Below are 23,654 nucleotides of genomic sequence, written 5' to 3'. Positions count from 1 at the left end.
AAGAAAGAAGATCCCGGGTTCGAATCCCAGTCAGGCATGGTATTTTCACACGCTACTTGTCATTCATCTCAAGCAATACCTAACAGTGGTCCTGGAGGTTAAAAAAAAAGAACATGGTTCATTGCCGGCCTCCGTGGCGCGAGTGGTAGCGCCTCGGTATTTCATCCGTAGGTCCCGGGTTTGAATCCCCCGGTCAACCATGGCATTTTCACATACGCTACAAATCATTCATATCATCCTCTGAAGCAATACCTAACGATGGTCCCGGAGGTTAAAAAAACAAAAAAAAAAAAACATACTTGATCAGGATTTTGCCAGTACCTCCAACACTCTTCCCGATTAAAAAGGTGTCAGTAATTCCTCTTGACAATGGAATGATTTCGAAACGTGTCAAGAAATGATAAAAGAATGAAGCTAAGAAAGATAAGCAGTATTCGACATAGAAAATATAGTGATCTTAGCAGAAAATGTAATAGTTATTTATCTTAATAATAACAATAGGGAATCTTACTTTATCAATAGTGAATAAGAAAGTTTATTGTTGAATAACGATATGGGACCTGCACGGTACCGATTTGTACCATAATGGTATACGATATATAGCAGAATATGAGGACCATATGGGACTGATATGGTACGTTTGAATTTTTAATTTTTTAAAAATCCTTTACTTTCAACCATGAAATTATTAAATTGATGTTCCCTCCATAATATTTTATGGGCTGGGATTATCTTTTTAATTGATTTAAGGTTCATGCTACCTTTATATTTCTTGAGATAATTATAACCAACCTATAAAACAGGCATGCACTGGCAGGGAATTTGGGAATTTAAATGATTTCTGATTAAGTTTACTGGGATTGCCTAGAACTATAACCGTTATTTATATATTTTTTTAATTCTTATTCTAAAGTTTTTTTCGTAATCTGTTCAACTAGTAAACAATAAGCAACCCTACCCGGCCCAGTAAGATGTGGATGATAAGTATGACTTGTAAATGAAGTGCAGACTCGGGCCGAGCATTCCTGAGAAGTATGGTTAACTGAACCTCAACTACCAAAGTATACCGGTATCCACTGTCTAGTATTTAAATCCGTATAAAAGCAGCTAACGTTTACTAGGATTTGAACCTCAGAATCTTCAGCTTCGAAGATCAGCTGTTAAACAATTAATTTATTCCTAGAGTACTTTAAAATATTTAAACCACTGACCACACACCTATTCAGCATTTCTCTATTTAGGATGACTAAATAAAAGTTTTTATTTCAGATTATCTTTAGCCGGGCTAATTCTTAAATTTCGGTTAAAAAAATTATTTTTTAACGATTCGAAATGCTGTTTATTTAACATTCCAACCCCCGTAAGGGAAGACACCCACTTTGTGACGCTCCAATTGTCACCCCCCCCCCCCGTTCATAGCCCTGATGGGCTTTAATGGGAGTCGTCTTCAGACCCTCTAACTGATTACACTTCACAGTAATAAAACAGGCTTCGGTTGGGATGCAACCGATGTAAATGACTCAGTAAACGTTTACATTAGTGATTTTTAACTCAGGTCTTTGCTGCATACCTCTTCCGGACATCTTGACTGTCTTATGTTTATTTAACAATTAATATTATTTATTATTCTTTGTTTTTATTTTAATTTTTTTATGCCTCTTTTTTCTGTACTATCTACTGCAAAAGATTTTTTAGCCATCGAAATGAATATCAGGTTTAAATTGAACAGCTTAAAAATAAAAATTTTATTTTCAAATGGGTTTTAGATGCGTAATCTTATTTTCCAACATATTTCATGAATATTATTAAACATTTATGAAATACAAACGCAATAAGTCAACATACAGTAGTATCTTAATATTCAGACATAATTTTGTAACAAATATATTTGTATTATCCAATTCATGGACTTTTTGAATTATCAAAAATACCGAAATGCTGCAGGAGGGGGTTCATTTTTTAACTGATACCAATATATTTCTATTTTTTGTTAAAAGTGTTGGGAAAATAAAAATCGAAAGTAACTTGTAAACTTAAATGAAATTAATTAAGTGTACTTATAAAACTTCTATTAAAGATGTACTACGCAAAAATATTAATTATTTGTTTTCCTTCAAACTTTATTGAAGAAGCAATTTAATATCGAATCTTCCTTGAAATATTTATGTATAACATTTTACGTAAATAACGTACGAAAAGATAATATTTTGTAAATTAATGCTAATAATAACTACCTTTGTTTAATTTTACATCGTATCTTTGCGTGAAACAAAATTCTTTGTTTTTATTCTTTTATTATTCTTTCGGTATGACCGTCTGAGACAATATTTTTCCAAGCGTATTATCTCACATGAATAAGATAATTGTTTTGTCACAGTGTTGTGAATTTGTAATATAAATAACCGTTCCCTCTTTGATTATCAAAGAGAATATCTTAAACATTTTTACATAAGAAATACTTTCATTTGCTACTTTGCATAATATATCATTAAAAGAAGATAAAAATATTGTCACATCCAAACAAAAGTGATTTTTATTTTTAAATTTGTTAACATTTGAAAGTAAATAAATGTTTTGATTGTACAGTTACGCCGTTTATTTTTTTAATAATTATTTTAATTGGGAACTATTATTTTTTTTTAAAGAATAATTTAGTAAACAAATTAATAAAATTTATTTATTTATTTCTATTTTTTATGCGAGGAGACCGTCAAATGATCAAACAAATTTTTTTTTTTTAGTAATCTTTCTTCCCAGAATTTCTTCATGTGTTCTGATTTGATCTTATATTTTCAGTAAATTTCCTGTAACTGGAATTTAACTGTTCCATAGATATATTCAAATTGTAGAACTTTATAAACTCATTTCTGGATAAGAAATTTTCCTGAGTTACATAGAAATTTTTCATTTCATTTTCATTTGTTTGATGGAACCGATATGTTTTTTTTTGTATTTTAACATTTTATCAAAGAATAGCTGGCCCTGGCCGGAACCTGAACCGTCAGGGCCCAGACGAACTTCGGAGCCAACTCAGGGGCTCCTTGGGGCCTCCTCAGGGTCGCAGTTCTCGCTTCGCTCGCCATTCCCGTGTTGCAGGGGGACGGCGCCTTGGACACCTGCTTCGGTCGTCATTCCCGTCTACCCAAACGTCTATGCCCCCTGGACACCCGCACTGTTCGTTATCCTCATGATTGTGAGAATAATACCGAAAAAATAACGTATTCAGGCTTTATAAAAACCTAAACAAAAAAAGAACTAAATTACAAAAGACAGGATAATAATAGCTATGGTAACTAACTTACACACACCTTTGATGACAACAAATTCATAACTTATTTCTTTGCCATGGTGGCAGAAATATAAGAGAATTAATGTTTTTCTCCCTTTTAATTTACAACTTTATCCTCCTTGGGCGTGAAGAAATAATGAATATTATTTATATTTTAACCTTCAAGGGAGCTAGGACCTCCGTATGCTTAAACAAGTATGGCTTAAACCTTCCATGATATAATAAGAACGCTTCCTGAAAATTGAAAGCAATTAATTGATTGGTTCTTCGAGATTTTTCGAGATGAAATATACCTAAAAACCTTCTTAGTTGTGCTAAGAAATGTGAATAAAAATTTGGCTGCGATTGATGGAGTAATTTTTTGCTTATTCTGAATAAACAAAAACCCTCTTCATCTTTATATAAGAGTACAGATAGATTTTATTTAACGTAAGTTTAACTACATTATTTTTGAAATATTATTCATGCGATTGATTCGAATAATTCAGGTGAAACCCAGTTCACACAGAGATAGAGACTCACAGTTAATTAATTCAATTCATTAAAGTTTGTGGTTCAACCTGCAAATTTCCACTACTACATATACGTAATATATATTCCTTCTTTCGAGATAAAATATATCTAAAAATCTTCTCAGTTATGCCACGAAACATGCGTAAAAATTTGGTTACGGTTGATCGAGTAGTTTTTTTATTATATCGAATAAACAATAACCCTCTGCGTCATTATGTAATAGTATAGATTTTTTCAATCTAGATTCGTTCATTGTCAACTTATGTCCAAGAAATCTTAATTTTCTTTTTCTGCAGTCTTTTTTTGTTGTATTGATATTATGATAAATTTATTTATCTAATCTTAATTTATAATTTTTAGGTCCTTTTAATTCCGTTTATTTTTCCAAGGACTCTCCTTTTTATTTTTAATATTATTTTTTTTAAATTGTTAAAATAAAACTTGTTCCATACCATAAATTATGATCGATTTAATTATTATATTGGTACGTAATTTAACATCGAATCTTCCTAGAAATATTTAAATAAAAGATTTTATGTAAATAACGTACGAAAAAATAATAGTTTTTAGATTTAAAAAAAGCATTTACTTAAATTGGCAGTTATTAAAACATAAATTATTCATAACATACTCAGAAAGAAAACAGTACATATTTATATAATGGTCTATATGTTTTTTTAACAATTAACTGATTTAACAATATATCTTTATTTATTTATTTATTAATTACAAAAAAAGGAACTCAATTATAATAACATTATTTGGATCATTAATATTGCTAAATCCTTAGCAAGAAACAAACCCAGAATTAACTGAATAAGATGCTAACATTTTTATTATTACATCACTTTAATAATTATATTATTTACAAATGATCAGTTAATATAATTAAGGATCCAACTAATATCAAAACTAGGGGTTTTAATAAATCAATAAGCAATCAAAAAAAAAATATATACTTATAAGCATTACAAATTTCATTTATTTACTTTTTTGAGATGAATAAACACTATATAAATTATTGTAAAGCTTGTGAATGGGAATATTGAATGGAATTTTTATTGTGTTTAAAACGCAACTGATTGTTACATAATTACCTTATTATCAGAGTTAAAACTTATCGATTATGGTATTGGATGCGTATTATTTCACAACAAAATAAATTACGAATATATATATATATAATAATACATATATATATATATATATATATATATATATATATATATATATATATATATAATACATATATATATATATATACACATAATTTTTGTTTTCATCAAGAATGAGTAAAATTTATTTAATAACCAAAGTACACGTACGAAATTCATTTTCGTTTTGTAATAAAGAAAGTCCGGATTTTGTGTTCGATGAAATTGCATTTTACAACAAAAAATATTATTGTAATTATTAAAACTTATTTTTCTTTTTTTAGAGATTACTAAACTTTGAGTAAATATAAATATGAGTATTCCTGAAATTAATAATTCTGATGAATTATTCAATTCTGTTGTACTACAATTAGAGCGAGATATGTTTCTTTCCTTTTTCAACCGCTTTTTAATTTTTAACCGAAATAATTTTTACTTAATTTTTCTAAAAATTCTCAAAAGAATAACTATACCAATTTTTTGATTTTTATTAATTCGCTGTGTGAGAAAATTTATGATGTTACGTTTTGACAACTTTCTGTTTTATATAAACAGATTTATTTTTACTGCTACTAATTAATATTATTGTAGTTTTTTGCTATTGCTAAATTATAATATTGATATTTATCATAGATTAATTTAATCTTTTCTTTTCAACTATTTATATTAATATTACGTATCTATGTCCGATGATGTGCAGTTGTGAATCTCACGTTTTTACAAGGGTAACGTGTTAAGTTGAGAATGTTGTTAAAGAGACCATGGTCATTTTAAAGATGTAGGCATATATTAAAACAATGACAGTCGAATAAACGGATTACTTAACTTTATTAAACACAACTGTTTTAAGATTTGCTTATTTTACTTCCCAAAATTTATTATGTTAGTAATAATAAAATTATTTATTTTAGATTATTTAAAGTTTTAGAATTTGATTAAGCAGGTTTTTATTCTGTAATTCACGAAGTTTGAATTTGTTTATATCCTCGATAATAGCCTATAAATAAATTATTTAGTATTTCATAATTTATTTAAAATAAAGTTAAATATTAAAATCTAAAAAAAAACGATTGCCAAAAAATTCATTGGTGATAAACATTTCTGTTTAATGTAGGATTATTATTAATACAGAATAATTAAAGAGCGTGCGGGTGACAATTTTGTATATAGTATAATTACTATATCTGTATACTTAAGAATATGCTTTCACATTAATTTCTACTAACAGATCGCTTTGTAAACAGTACATTCTTATTCTATGCAGCGTTAAATAAGGTCCATTTTTGAGCACATCAGTCAATTTTTGTTCCGGTTTGGTTCCATCGTGATTTTATATTATACTAGCCTAGCTAATACCCCTTTTGAATTTTGAAAATCGGACGATTACTTGAAAAGATATTATAAGAGTACCCCATTGATCCTCCCAAAATAGCGCCCTAGGGTCACCTTCTTATTATTAGTTGATGGTGATGATTGGTTTACCTTGCACAAAGTGCTCACATCACCTCACCACTCTAGGCTCACACGCAACCTCGCGGAAATCCCATTATTATTAAACAGACATTTTTAAAATTTATTTAATATTATTTTATTTAAAGTAAATTTAATTCTATCATTTTTGTAATAATATTCTTTCAATTGATTCGAATCATTCAGTATAAAGCCTTTTTATTTTTCTGTTTAGCCTCCGGAACCACCGTAAAATATTACTTCAGAGGATGAATGAAGATGATATGTATGAATGTAAATTAAGTGTAGTCTTGTACAATCTCAGGTCGACTGTTCCTGAGATGTGTGATTAATTAAAACCCAATCACCAACGAACACCGATATCCACGAACTAGTATTTAAAACCGTATAAAAGTAATAAAAACCTAGCTCACACTGTGATAGAGGCTTACAGTTCATAGTTCATTAAATCAATTCATTAAGTTTGTGCATTAACCGGCAAATCTCTACATACATATATATTCCCAGTAACGTAAGGATTCCAACGCGAGGTCATACATCTAAATCGGTTCAGTCGTTGAGCTACTACGGTGGAATAAACACACATACATCGTAAATACATGACACTCCGTTTTAGGCAGTTGTGTAAAAAAAACTACAAAAAATGAAATAATATCCGAAGATTTTAATGAAATAAAATTTTATGTACTTTTCATTAAAAAAAAAGGAAAGAAAAAAGTGTGTATATAATTTAATAGGCGTACAAGGAAGTCATATGGTGTCCACATCAGATTTTTTTTTGAAAATTACAAAGTGGTGTCCAGAAGGAAAAAAAGCAAAATAGAACTGTTGTCGATATGAACTTTTTTGTTCATTTTGACGTCCTGAATCAGTTTCTGAAGTTCGGCTAATACGTCCGGAACACTATGCATATATATATATATATATATATATATATATATATACTACCTCACTTAATTCTTTCTAAATAATAATTCAAATCATTAAAATTACTACATTTAGTCAGGCTTATTAACTAATGTATAGTATTATATTAATAATTTATATAGTAAAATCTACTTACTTATAGATAATCTTTGCAACTGAAGTAGAATTAGACTAAATTATAGTTTATTGCCAATCAAATAATACATTATTCCTTATATATTCCTACTATAATTAATATCTGTTAAATAAATCAAAAGAAACTAAAATAATATATAATTTATTTACATAAGCTATATATATAGTTTCATAATCATTAATTATTAATTATACAGTAGAAAAAAGATATACAAAATATATAATTGAGTTAGTACAATTATTTTTATTACACAATAATAATAATAATAATAATTATTATTATTATTAAGGAATGTGTAATTAATAAGGAAGTGATATTTAAATACTGAATTAATAAAGCAAATAAATATAAAAGTGTTAATTGAATAAATGAACTGTAAACTAAAAACACAAAAAACTATTAATTAATCAATTAACAATAATTAATTAAATATCAATGGTTATAAAAATAATACAGTTTATTGTATCAGAAAATTTTATTGATGTAATTATACATACCTTATTTAATTTTAATAATGAATTCAACTTTAAAGTCAATTAAACTTTCACGTTGAAATACTGCAATAAAATAATAATAATTGTGTGCGGACGCGAGTGTGTAATAAGAACATTTTATCCTTACACTATTTCTTTATAATTAATAAAGTCATATAAAAAAAAGGACTAAATGATTAAAAATTACGAAATTTTTATTTATAATGACTTTACGTAATGCAACTTGAACAATGATACACAAATAATATGAAAGGTTTTATTTTTTGTAAAGCAATTATTTTAATGAGAAAATACAAAATGTCAACAATGTAATTCTTTTAATTGGGTTATAGTAGGATAGTTTCTCTCTCCCTACTAAATTGAAGCAGTAAACAGTACTCGCTTTTACGGTCGGCAGACTGGTGTAGCCGTTAGGCTTAACGCACCAAGTACCGAGTCACCTGGCGATCGAGTTCGAGACTCAGCCGGACCGAGTTATTTTTTAAACTTTTAAATATTATTCATTTATTTAATTCTACCGCATTACAACATAGGAGACGAGCAAAACAACATTTTTTTCGGGTGGGAGTGTGATTTCTTAATGATCTTTTTTGCAAATAATGTTAGTTTTTAAACGTTAACAAATGTGCCTAAGAAAAATATGATCTTAATTAGGAGAAATCTTGAGATACTGAGATTTGCTCTATAGCCTCAACTCCGTGACATTTTATGTTGAAAATTTAATGGCATCAATGCCCCATATATAGAAGTAATCTGACAAAGTTTGGTCAAAATCGGTCCAGTAGTTCTGGAAATATAAGATGATTTAAAGGCCAATATCGAACACGGACACGAACATACGAACATTAACATCCGGAAAATTTCCATCCTGTTTCTTGGGTTCCGTAGGTGTCAAAATGCCAAGATCCGGTGAAGACCGCATATTCCCAAATTGGACCGATTACAATACTTTTCCTTCTAGAGCTACAGCGCTATCTGGACGGGAAAGTAAAAAAAATCATACTAATCTTTTCCTTTAAACTTCGTGTCCCAGTCTTTCTTATGGAAGTAACGTACGTAGAAAAAAGTGAGATAAAAGAGATACTAGTCAGAACTAATTTCTCTAAAAGTAACGATTTTCGTTAAGAGCTAGCATTTATGATGAACAGAATAAAGGTGTGGCTTTAAATATTTGAATAATAATTTCATTTTTATAGTCTTAGTTTGATGATATGCAATAGTACATTTGGCTCAATGAAAAAGGCATTGGGAAACTACATCATTCCTCCTTATCCTGCTAAGTTTATCATGCGATTATTGATGATTCTTGGGAGTGACATGTGATTCATGTAGGTCATCAACCACCGGGTTGGTCTAGTGGTGAACGCGTCTTCCCAAATCAGCTGATTTGGTAGTCGAGAATTCCAGCGTTCAAGTCCTAGTAAAGTCAGTTATTTTTACACGGATTTGAATACTAGATCGTGGATACCGGTGTTCTTTGGTGGTTGGGTTTCAATTAACCACATATCTCAGGAATGGTCGAACTGAGACTGTACAAGACTAAACTTCATTTTAACTCATACATATCATCCTCATTCATCCTCTGAAGTATTATCTGAACGGTTATTACCGGAGGCTAAACAGGAAAAAGAAAAGAAAGGTCATCTATAACAAGTATGGTTATGGCAATTTACATATATATAGTGATTTGTTTTTTAAACGATTTCAAAAGAACGTAGAACTTTATTATAAACTTCACTACTAGACTATTCCATCGGATTAATCTAATGGTGAACTCTTCATCGCAAATCAGCTGATTTCGAAGTCGAGAGTTCTAAGGTTCAAATCCACGTAAAAGCAGCTACTTTTATACGGATTAGAATATTAGATTGTGAATACCGGTGTTCTTTGATGGTTGGGTTTCAATTAACCACACACCTCAGGAGTAGTCGATCTGAGACTGTATATGACTACACTTCATTTACATTCATCCTCTGAAGTAATACCTTACGGTGATCCGGAGGCTAAACAGAAAAAAAGAAGACGAAGTTCCTGTAGTAGTTCCTTCAGTAAGTTCCTTTAAGATAATGTAAGAGGAAAATTATTATTTTTTTAACGAATTACATATTCCACAAAGATAATATAAAAATTAAACATTCTATATTTATAATCATCATTGCTTATTATATTATTGAATCAAAATTATAATTTAGTTGGAACGTATTTTGATATTCATTCAAAAATTAATGTAAACTAATGCGAAGATATAAGGTAAAAAAAATAATATATACTCCCAAATTCTAAATGGTTTAATTTCATGCACATTTGTCTTTCCTTCCTTTATCTTAGAATTAATACGAGTAGTCAGGCCTACAGATAGTATACGCGACACTCTACTGAAAGGGACTACCTTTAGTGGACCTTCCACAAAACAAGGGCCCCTTCAGGCGCATTCCTGCCAGGTAGAAAAGTACTAACATCGAAAAAGATTTTCAGTAGACCGACCGGATGGGATTTTAGGAATGCGACAGGATGGGATTGAGAGGACGCATATATCTTGCTAATCTCTCAAGGAATAACCCGGATAAGAACGATTTTACAAAGTCGATCTACAAAGAATTGGAAAGTAGTCTCAAACTCCGTCCATCTTAAAATTAAACTAAAAATAAAAACCTATTTACACCTCCCCGCAAGAGAAATATGTCCATGATGTGCAATAAATAGAATGATAAAACATCCCCTGATATATTTGCCCGTTCCGCTTCATTAATTTTTATTTAACGTCTCTTTTTTATATATTTTATAATTTTTATCAAGATTTTCCACCTTAAAAAATTTCTTTTTACGAACAAAATATTTCCAAGTGAAAGAATTTTTTTGTAGAATTATTCATATTAAAATAAAAATTCAAGTTTAATATTTTGGAATAAAGAACTTAATAAAACTGATTTCAAAAAAGTAAAAATTTCAGAAAATTCAATTATTTTTTTATATTTCGACTTTAAAGGTACATACAAACTTTAGATTCATTATGTTGTTAATGGAAAAATAAGGTATATTAATTCTTGTAAGTATAATTATACGTCGAAATTTAAAAATATATATATATATATATATATATATATATATATATATATATATATATATATATATATATATATATTCATTCATTTATATTCGTTTTGGTCTTCTTTGGACCAAATGAATGTTTTTCTTAATTTGCTTGATGTTCAGCTTGTTCTTTTTTGCTTCCAAACCTTTTTCAACTTTTTACTATGATTCCTCTTCTGTTCGTCAGTTCACTTCTTGGTTGAGCTTGGTTTGTGATCTTTATCTTTGTAGTTTTTAAATTTCTCGATTATTTTGCTGGATTCCTCTATCTTGTATGATGTCTTCTGTAACTTCATTTCCTCCAGTGTTTCCATTTCTTTTCGTGTTTCTTTAATCCAGTAGGTCAAATTAATATATATATTATTTTCATGACTTTAGGGTTTTTAAAAGGAAATTTTATTACGTTAAACCAAGAAGTAACAGTAAGATTAAAACAAATTCAGCTAATTTATTATTATTTTTTAATAAACAGTTTTTACATCCTAGAAAAGGAAAAGTTCTTTTTTAGAAAGTATAAATAAAAAAAAAAACAGTTATACGGAGAGAACCATTGATAATTAATAAAACCTTTTAATCCCTTTTAATGTTTACTTTATAAAATTTTTATGGTGGAAAAATTTATCATGACAAAAAATTTAACAAAAGTTGATATTTATAGTTAATAGCTTATTTCACTAAAGAATCTGTATGTCTCAAAAACATTTTATGTCGTAATTCTTATAAATTTTTAATAGATTTGATGTTAGGTATACTATCTTTTATTTATTTACAATTTCTGCAAGTAATCCCTACAGAATTATTGGAAAAACTTCTTCGTATACAATAAAGAAAAAAATTTCAAAATTGCGTTATTAGATTTAAATATTTTATTTAAAAAAATGTAGTTTTCACAATTTCTTTATAAAAATAAAACTTTTCAGTTAAAAATATTTCACGTTACCATTTGAGAAAAACTAATCAGACTAACTACATAAACGCAAAGAATCAAATCACTCCATGAAATTTTAATCATTGTTAATCCTAAATTTAGATAAGGAAAAAATACTTTTCTTACTTACAGATTGTTGTGTCAAAAGATTATTCCAGCCAGATGTAACTTAAAAAAAAAATTAAAGGTTTTTTTTTTTTTTAAAAAAAGTTGTAAATTTAATGGGCTTTTATTTTTATATTAATCATAATATTTTAGTCATATTAATTAATTAATTCTAAAAAAAAACATCCTGAAAGAAACAGTGGTGGAATGACGAGATACAGTGACGAAATGTTGGTATGACGAAAACTTATTTTTTATAAAAAAAATTTTAGAATTACGCGATTAAAAAAAAAAAAATACATATTAATCGAGATGACTGAATGGTCAGCTTTAATTTTTTTATAAATGCAAAAGATCAAGGATAACCGCAAAAATTTCACAATCTGATCATAAAGATGACCTACTTCAAAAGTGGACTGTTTTATACTAGTAGACACTGTTTTTATTTTATTAACTATGCAAAGTTTTACATTTATTCATTAACGTATTGCGCGTACATAAATCAAAAAACAAAAATTTAAACACTATCGATAAAATTTTTTTGATGTTATCCTGGTTCTATATTCAAATTTTATCTTTCATTATACAAAGATAAATGTAATTAGGTAAACAAGAGATTAAATTAATATTTATTGAAGATCAAAATATTAATGATATATTAACATTAAAGATCAAAAATTATTTTTGAGAAAACATTTTTTTCTTAAATTACACCGATCATTGAGTATAATTATAAGAAGAAAGGACAGGATAGTACAACGTAATTTATTTAATTCTGTAAAAGCCAAGCCTAAAATAATATTTCCCAACGTGATTGACCTGAATGAAAAGAAAGAAACAGCTATACGTTTTCCAGGTAGTATTCTACAAATGACAGCTTTTGATGTAAATTTATTTTCAGAGGGAAATAATTCTGAAAAAGTTTCAAAAATTTAAAGAAAGATCAACATTCATTGAAATTAAGCATATTTGATGTTCGAAAAAGGTTTTCTACAGATATCTTCATTTCTCATTATATATATATATATATATATATCTCCCCGTAAGGAAAGATACTCGCCTTGTGACGATCCCGGTCGCCACACAACCCCCTCCGTTCCAAGTCCTGATCGACTTTACCGGAGATCATTTTTTAGATCCTCTAAATTTGATAGCACGGCACAGTCATCAGTTTCGCCTCTGTCAGCCGATCCAACCGATGTAAATGTCTCGGCAGACCATGTCATGGTCTCTTCCAACCATGACCACCTACCATAACTTACAACCCTCAACTATCAAAATAACCGATTCATGGAAGCACGATCCCCGCGTCTTTTCTAACACGAAAATTTCAACAAAACTCTTCATGTATCTAACTTCAATTAGACTATGCACTCAGATCGCTACTTAATTGAGTTTTTAAATTTCAAAAATATTATTCTCATACCAACAAATGTTGATCGCAACAACGACAATTCTGTCCTCCAATTCAATTTACTCAAAGTCCTCTTGATTTACTTAAAAATCAAGAGATTTACAAATCCAATAAGCCTGTAATGAAAACATACCCTATCTCTCATACCCTATCTCAGATCCGCTTTCGGGAGTGAGGTCAATGCCTACACCCTCCTACACCGTACCCCATCACACAGTTCTCCACACAAGATTCTAGCATCACAAATTATAAATATTTAAACAAGAAACAATATTTTTTTGAAATGAATCGTATTTATTTCATTCAAACAGATAATACATTTTTACATAAGCTGGTGCTTTTAAACTTCCATTTTGATAAAAAAAAAAATATATATATATATATATATATACAGAGTGATATTGAAGTACGGAAACGGCTGGATATATCAAAATTGAGGGATACTAGGAGGTAGAAACAAGTGCAGATCTATACAATTTCAAAATTATTAGGTACTTTGTGGTAAGTTTTGAAATTTTTTCCGCCATATTGGATCAATTTTTCTTTATAGGAAGGAATATGTGATAAATGATTTTTATGTGACATTTAAGAGATTGAAAATCTGATTGACGAAAATCGTTTGTCGATAAATGTCTTAATTTTCAAGTTATAAGCAATCGAAGTTGCAAAAATCGCGCTAGTAATAAAACGACAGGTAAAACCCCTGTAATATTATTTTATTTTGAATTATCTTCAGAAATACATCCAATAACAAACATTAAACAGACATTGTAGGATTAATGGCCCAAACACTAATAATAATAGACTTCACAATAATAATTAGCAACACTACTACAAATTAAATGGCTAGGCCAACTGAGGTATTATGTACTTTAATTATCACAATAGTTAATTTTAAAATTTAGTTAAATATTTTTGGTAAATTACTCAAAACAATAATTTTTGAAAGTATAGCATTCTAAAATAAATGTTCAAAATGGTTTTATTCTACAGCATTGATTCTCAAACCTTTTCGCCCTCCGCCCACATTGAGAATGAAAATTTTCTAGCACCCCACAATTTTTAACTTTTCCAACTGTTAAAAATAATAATTGCAATTCCTGTTTTTAAGATGCACTCTTAAAAACAGCAATTGCAATTATTGTCTTTAAACGTGGCATATCCTATTTCTGAGTTGAAACTTACATTTTAAATGAGAGCAATTAAAACGCATATTAAATCATATTTGGGAGTATTTTTATTAAAACTGCTTTCAAAGAAATTACAATCTTTAATGACTGAGACTGTTTCAAAGAAATAACAATCTTTAATGACTGAGACTATAACATGATCTTGGGTTAAGATGAAAGCAGGTGATACATGTTACAGTCTCAATCTTTAAAAAATTCAATACCTCGTCACAAAATGAACAAAAGCCAAAAAATGCAACGCTACATTAAAGACTTCACAATTTGTCATTAAAGCTAGATCAAAACCCTTAAATTTCCATATTTATTTTTATCAATACGATGCTTAGATCGGGAGATATGAAGAATTAAAGATAAAAGTGGCATTTTCTCTTTAAAGTGGAATATATCGGTTCAGAAAAATCGTAGAGAAACATACTAAAAAAGGAAATTAAAGCTAAAGTCTTAAGATTTTAAACGAATTTAATGCAGTTTAATGAAAAAATTTTGCTTCCCCCATGCGCTGATCAAACATGAAGAAATATTTTCAATTTTTTTAAACTTTTTTCTCGTTTTTTTCTTCTTAAATTTGGTGATTTTTGAAATATGAAGTATACTGTCAAAAAGTTGCGTATTCAGGCTTCAATGTTTTTTTATTCGGCTTTCTAAACCTCTTGGTTGCAAAGTTAAAGTAGTTTGAATACAATAATTGTTTTGATTATAAAATATAGGTGTCCCTTTAATTTTTTTTATAGTATAGTAGATATTTAATTTTGGTTTGAAATATCAGGAAAACATCTGTTTGAATTTTTTTATCATTCATCGCCTTCCTAGACTGCCTGAACGGCCCCCAATTTTCTGTGGGCCTTCTACTGCCCCCCTGAAGGCCTTCAGTGCCCATAAGGGGGCGTTGTCGCTCACTTTGAGAACGAATACTCTATCAGCGGGCTAATTAATATCCGTTTGTTTTATCATGTTTAATGTGTACGTGCAGATTCATCAATTATACGCTTTTTCAAGTTGTCAATATTTGCAGGTTTTTTGTATACATTATGCTTTAATTAGCCCCAAAAATAATAATCTAACGAGATAGATGTGGAGATAAGAGACCTGGCAGGTAATTATATCGCTCCTACTACTTGAAGCATGCATTATAATTTGATAAAACTAAATGAATAAACGAAGGTAATAATAATAATAATAAAATTTGCACTAGAGAATAAAGATTTGAACCACTACAACCTAATTTTTCAGTACAATTAATTTAGAAACAATCAAATACTATACTTGTATGTTGAAGTAAGAAGCCAAAATGAAAAATACCTAGCATTTTTGTAATATAATACAAATTACTCGTACATTGTAAAGTAACACCTAATTTACTACTATAAATTTTTAATATGTTTTTTAAAGTTCAAAATTATTTAAATTCTTTAATATTTTTTTAAAAATCAAAATTATATAAAACAAAAAAAAAGTAAAATAAAAATTAAGTATTAAATAATTTAGGAACGAAAACTTTTAACTAAATTTGAAAATTAAATATTATGATCATTAAAATAAATAAATAATATTAGTTGACCTAGTGTCAACTAATTAGATTAATGTTGCTAATTATTAGTTATACTGTATTATAATTATGAAAGCTGGTATTATTAGTGTTTGGGTCATTAATTCCAACATTAACTGTTTAAAGTTTGTTATTGGGTGTAATTCTGAAGGTAATACAAAATAAAAAAGGTTATTAGGAGCGTTTTACCACGTTTTATTGCTGCTGTAATTTTACATTTTTGTAAATTTGATTGCTTCTTATTTGGAAACAAAGGTGTTAAAAAAAAAATTGTTTTCGGTATCGTTTTTCTCGTAAAATTTTACATTAAAAATCCTGTATCACTTATCCACCTTTCTGTAAAAGTTTGATTCAATATGGCGAATCCAAGATGGTGGACAAAAATTGCACACACCCTAAAGTAGTAATTTTTGTAACTATGTAGATATATATATATATATAAAATGAGCACGTAAATAAATGTTCTGGAATAAATTAGAGGGTATATATCCCGTTGGTTTTTTTATAGTGAGCTAATCTGAGTTAATAAAGTAAACCTTCGATTTTACGAATTAATTAGGGAATAAATCAGAAAAGTTTTTAAAACCAAGATGAAAGTAATCTGGTTTAATTATTATACTTATACTAAAGTTATTATACTTTTCTGCCATGGGTTAATTATTTTTACACAATGGAAAAATAATGATACATAAAACAGTTATACATAAAAAATCGATATATTTTTAACTTTTTTCTACTGATCTATCCTCAAAAATACATCCCAAGAAATTTTGTTGATTAGTTTGCGTTTTTTATGTTAAATAGAAGAAAATTAAAAAAATTCATAATTTTAAACATTGATCGGCTCTCCCCCCTTCCACACCCAATATTACCCCAAAGTATTATCTTTTTGATCCTTTTGCACTGATATTATCTTTTAGCCTCCGGGACCATCGCTAGGTATTGCTTCAGAGGATGAGATGAAATGGCAATTTTGTAGCGTGTGAAAATGCCGACCTGACCGGGATTCAAACCCGAGACCCCCGGATGAAAGGACCAGCCGCTACCACTCGCGCCACGGAGGTTGGTCCTACTACTCTGAATTATTAACTTAACAGATTTTTTTTAAAATGTTATGTGATAAGCTTGTAAGCATGTTCTGAGTTTGATATAAAGTGGAGTTATGTGTGAAACATTTTGAGATAATTGACTCCAAAGAAACTATCAATCCCATCCCTTGAAGATATTGAACCGAAACTTTTACTAGCAAATTGCATTATATACTCTACACTAGTCTCTGTGTCAAATTTCATAAAAATCTATTGATCCAGTCAAAGATAATTATTAAGCTTCAAATACTCCAACGTATGTGTCCCTAGGTCATGAAATATCGAGAAATGAAAAAATCCATACCCCATTTTTGATTGATTACCATACTTTCCTTCTTACAGCGTATCTCTCTAGAGCTGTGGTATTAGGAAAGGAAAAAATATTTAGAGTTATTTTTATTTATTTAATTGTATGTTATTCAATGTTTTTATTATGCGAAATAAAATTATTAAATAAATAAACAGTATAACGAATAAAAAAATAAATAAAAAAATCCCTTTCGGCATGTCGGAAGACGAAGAGAGATTTCACCGGTGCTAAGTAGGGGATAAAAAAATTTCCACCTTAAAGTTAAGAAAAAATTCAAATTCACTCAATACGACAATGGTTGCATGTGAAACAAGTTTCATATGTTTAGCATACAAGCTCCATCTTCTTACAATTCCCGCAATATTTTGGTCACCCCTTGCCGTAAGGGTTGGTCATATCAAAATTTGTTTCAGAAAAATGTTTTAGGTAATGTTTAAAGGAGTAACGACCACTTTAAACCGATTCGATACTGTGCCTGCCTATTAAGGGAGGTACGATTTTTTTGTCTTCGAAACCCGATTTTTTTTCCATCCCCTGGGCCAATGGTTGGTAGCAAAAAACTTTACCAGATAGGTTTTAGATAGGTTTTAGGCCCTTATCCAAAGAATAGTAGGAACTTTAAATGAATTTAATATTTCAGTTAATAAGAAAGTTATAGCGATATTTTGTTTTTTCAAAAAAGTTCCCCCATTTCCACCCCCATGGTCCGATTTTAACCATTAAGGAACTCGGCAGAGATTTTAAGTCGTTATATTTTATGTATCAATTTGAAAGTAATTGGCACAAAATTACAGAAGTTATCGTGTTCAAAAGAAAATTAAATATAAATATATATAGACATTTGAACTGACGGCGGTTTTGGTGTCTGGGGGATGTGAAACGCGAAGATATGGCGAAACTTTCCGGAAGTCGAATCATGGTACCCATTACATTAGGTAGCTTTCTTATGAAATCTACCTAAAAGTACAAATTATATTAAAAGATATTAAGTGTTACCTTAGATATTAAGACATCATATACACCAGTATGTTATAAAAACTAAAACATTTAAGCAAGTAAAGACTACAATTCGGTAACATACAGTTAAAATGAAATTTAATAATAAGGATTATAATAAGATACAATTTGCAATAAAATTCCATTTAATCTTACTTTCTTCTTCTTCAAAAAAAAGTAATAAAAATATTTCCATGTTTAATTATTGTTAATTTTCATGTTTTTTCAAACTTCCCTCTATAATCATTAAGCGATTGCAAATATTGGTAGATTAGTAGTGATGTAGCACCGTAAAAATTGTTATATTAAGATAGTTAACGATTTTTCTCAGTACGTCTTATAGTTCATATAGTTAAACTATTCATTTATATCAGTTTCATGTTTCGTTATTCAACAGCTGTAGCAACTTCGATTTCTTTTATAATCTTGTTCCAAGTCATTATATGGTGTCAAGGACTCTTCTCAGCTACCCTGCAGTCAATGTTGACTATCTTACGTGATTAGACTCGATTATCTTCAATTAACAATTGTACTTGCAACATGTTTTTCTCTAACCCTTCCCGATAATTTTCATTATCTTTAACAGAGAGAACTTTATTCTTGTTCTTAAATAACACTGGCACAAAGATAAATCGAGTTTACTTTATAATACTAAATATGTAAAAACGAGTTAGATTAGTCTCGGTAAGATGAAGGAGGAAAAAGATTGATTTACATATATTAATACAGATGATCCACGAAGAATGCAACAAACTTTCAGGACGTGTTCTACTGATGAAAATAAAGAAGAAAGTTCATATAAACATTGGTTTTCATTTTCGTCAGCAAGTTTCGGCTGGCGAAAGATTTCATATTGATTTCTCCAATTTTTGGTACGTAAATTAAGGAGTAAATTTAATGGTGATCTAAAAAATAGAAAAAAAAATAGATCCCAGGACGGTTTTTTTAGTAGTTTTTTTTTAGAAATCTGGGTAAAATACAAAAGATTGAGATTGTAAAACAAATATTTTTATATTCTGGCGTAATATAACTTTATTTAATGGGTGTAGAACGCATTAAAGTTTTAAGCAAAACTTGTAGACAATTTTATTCTGAGTAAAAATAAAGTCCACAGAAACTAAAACAAAACGCAAGAATTTCGGAGTTTACTATCATCTAAATATATCAAAATGTGACGGATTTTAACTGGGTATTAAAAGAAACAAAATTTTCATTTTACAAAGCAAAAGAATAAAACATTCTAAAAAAATAACAAACATAAACAATAAAATCAAAAAATTTAAATAAAATTAATTTTTAATTAGCTTAATAAATTGCTTTATTATATAGTATTGCTTTATCTGGCTTTTCATTATTTTGTTTCTAATTTATTAAATTAGAAACTTTGTTTCTAATTTATTTAAAATTTTTATGTGTTTATTTCTTATCTAACAAAGTTGTTTTACGCAAAGCATAAAATAATCTGTTTTCAACCCTATTCTTTTGTCTTTTACCCCATATTTTTCGAAAACTACTAAAAACACAGTTCTGGGAATAATTTTTTGAAATATTTCAGGTAATATTTTATATAAAACCACTAAAATTACCCCTTAATTTGGGTTCGAAGAATTACAATTTAATATTACAAAAAATAGTAATATTAACGGAATCAAGGCAAAATCTTTTGCCTGCCAACATTCGCTATCGAAACGGATGTTTATATGAACTTTCTTTTTTATTTTAATTAGTAGAACATGTCCAGAAAATTTATTACAAACTTCGTGAATTACTCTGTATATCAGTAATAATGACAATAACATAACATTTTTTTATATGTGAATATGTGACTGTAATTTTTTTTTTCTAGTACGTAGATTTTTTATTTATTTATGTACTTAAGTGCACAATTATATATAATAAGTTAACACAAGGAAAGTTACTGTTATAGTACGAATCATTTGCAACACAAATTAAAGCTATACAACCCAACCTGATCGGGAAAATGCTTTATCTTTGATCCTGTCAATTAGTATCAAGCTCTTGACAACAAGGTTACTTTTCAGAAGCATTTTATTAATTATAATGATTTTTAATTCCGCCGATTGTAAGGTGCGATCGATAATTAGTTTTTTAAATGAAAAAAAAAATTTTCCTGTTCATCCGCAGGTAGTTAACTGAAGTATATGGAGAAGTAGGTTTAATGAAAAAGTTAAATTTTCGGAAATATCAGTTACGCAACGAAGAAAGAACATGAAATATGATTTGGTGGTCTATCTTTTACCGCGACATTTTTTATAGACCATAATGACGGTTTTCCGTTTGATTATCGGCCTCGAGAATAAAACGTTAATATAAAAAGGACTACGAAACGCAAAAAAAATTATGGTCCGCTACACAGAGCCGTAGGCGTGCTGATCAATGAAAGAGGTGTGCCTTCTTCATGATAACGCATGTTCTAATGTTTAAATACGGCAGAAAAATGACAAACTTTCTGAGGGTTGTTACTGGACAGGCTCTACGCAGTCCGGAACTGGTACCATTGAAATCCTTTCTATCTTCTGTTGAATTAAATAAATTTTTTAGCGGAAAGCATATGTAGATCGATGATTATGTTCCTGTCACCGACTGATTCAAGAAATAGCCGATACAGTTCTTAAACTCGGGGATCAACAAGCTCTTCTCTTGATTTAAAAATCTGATGTGGACAACACATGACTTCCTTGTACGCCTACTAAACTATTATTATTCATTTTAAAACTAATTATTCATTTTAAAACTTTTTTCGAACCGATGTGCCTTCCCCTAAGATCCAAATATTTCATTAATTAAAATTTTATTTGGCTATAACTCTGGAACTAATGAAAATAAGTACCACTTATGATATATCGTTGAAAAGTTCTCAATTAGAGCTTAGTACTGCAGTTAAGAAAAAATCCAAACGTTTTTGAATTTTGGACTTTATTGGACACTTTTGGTTCAGTCGATTGCAATCAAAAGGGGGGGTACACAACTAGATGTTACAATAGTCCTAAATCCAAAATTTCAATATCGTACGGCTAATCGTTTTTGAGTTATGCGAGATACATACGTACATACATACATACGTACGTAAAGACGTCATGCCTAAACTAGTAAAAATGGATTCAGGGATGATCAAAATGGATATTTCCGTTGAAATCTGGAAACCGAAATTTTTCGAGATCACAATACTTTCTTTACTTTGTGCAAGGAAGTAAAATGTTCTTGGATGACAAAGAGGATTATGTTGAAAAATAGTTTAACAACTCATATTTTCATTGTAAAATTAAGGATTGTGTTACAATAAATTATTAGTTTATAAAAAAAAAAATATATATTCAAAAATGTCACTTGGATTATTATTATTTTATAATTTACATTACTAATATACCTTTTCTTGACATCATCACAATGAGATGCAGTAAAAACGTTACCAGTAAATTCAGAGTAACTATGTAATTTCAATTATGTAATAAATAAGTTATTGATACTAATCATCAATAACTCAGAAAAAACATTTACAGGAAATAAATAAGTAGTATTAATGAATGAATAAAATTTGAGTTATAGATAAGATTTTAATTGTTAAAAGCTGAGGGAATGTGATATAAGTCGCTGATATTCGGTAATATTATGTTTTGTTCTAACAGTAACAAATGAAGCCTAAGGAGTGTACGTTCTTTTCACGAGAGTAAGCATTTTTTTAAATTCTAATTAAATGCTTAGCTTTGAAAAAAAATAAAAATTCCTTTCTTTTTCATGAAATATTTGTTATCTTTATTTCCTTTAACTATTCTATAACAAGCGTTGAATATAAATTAAATAATCTATATAATCCCCTTTCTGTATAACTCTGCAGTACTGGAAGAGTTATTAGAATATAATTCTGTATGCGGGGCTAAAAATGAATAATAATTTAAATAAAAAACATTAAAGAAATAACCATGGAAAGAATTTATATTAAAGAATTAAAAGATTGGTGTCAGAAATCTACGATATCGACAAATTATTCATTAGATTAGAATGAACACTTGCGTTATTATACTGAATGAGATGGAAACTTCCATCTCATTCAGTATAATAACGCTTCTGTCTTTGTCAACCGAACTGTCGGTTAGCATTGGCGGGACGGGCGAGCGGGAATTTTTTTGCTATCTAACCAAATGACATTATCCGATTACTATAACATAACACATTTGAATAGAAAATGCAAACGCCTAAGAATCTTGTTACAGTTTAATTATGAAGTAGTGTATGCCGCGTAAAGTTAATCTGTTATACCGTCTGCATTTTAAACGACTAGACACTAGATACATTAGTTTGGCGAGGGGCAAACTCCAGCTCACGTATTGTACAGTACATAAATATTTATCTAAATAGATCAGGTCAAAACCCGCCAAGGATACGTAAAAAATATGAACTAGTATTCAAATTTAATGATAGTTACTCTATTAAAATAAATTAAATTTAGTTTTTTGTTTTTAATTTTTAGCTTATTAATATTATCTCTAACTAACGTTTTACTTAGTTTATTTCTTAATACTAGAATATAAATAATTACTCCAGATAATCCAGAGAAAAAAAATCTGTAAAATGTATATAAATTAATATAGTATAAACGACAGTGAATATTTAAAAAAATTAAAAGTATTTTCATTTTTCAGAGATGTAAATTTATTGTACTAAAAACTGCGGTTTTTAATTTTTATAAATTCGTAACATTTTCCTGTTAAAATTTGTTCTGTTTTGTTTTTATTAATAGAAGTTACGTATTATTTTGTTTTGCATAGACTTTATTACATCAATTTACTCAGAATTAAATTCTTTACAAGATTTCATGATAAAATTTACGCATTTATTAGTCATTTAACAAAGTTATTATTGTACTTTAAACCTAAAAGAAACATGTTTTTCGTTAATGAACTTTTCTGTTTTACATTGACTACCATGAAAACTACGGAGGTATAATTCTTAGATCTGTATTATTCGATTTTTTCGGTCAAAAAA

The 23,654-nt window shown here is 28.7% G+C and overlaps 1 protein-coding gene across 1 annotated transcript in view; it reads right to left on the bottom strand.

Moving 5' to 3' along the window:
* Nucleotides 1-7,585, bottom strand: part of Cralbp (Cellular retinaldehyde binding protein) — a 48,373-nt gene extending 40,788 nt beyond the window's left edge. The window contains exon 1 of the mRNA XM_075373142.1: nt 7,490-7,585. The gene's annotated coding sequence lies outside the window, so the exon portion shown is untranslated. The remainder of the gene's footprint in view (nt 1-7,489) is intronic.
* Between the last annotated feature and the right edge of the window lie 16,069 nt (nt 7,586-23,654).

The sequence above is a fragment of the Lycorma delicatula genome, chromosome 8 (assembly GCF_047948215.1).
Source record: "Lycorma delicatula isolate Av1 chromosome 8, ASM4794821v1, whole genome shotgun sequence".
Lineage (NCBI taxonomy): Eukaryota > Metazoa > Arthropoda > Insecta > Hemiptera > Fulgoridae > Lycorma > Lycorma delicatula.
Note: the sequence above shows the minus strand (reverse complement) of the source record. Positions and strands in the feature narration are given on the sequence as shown.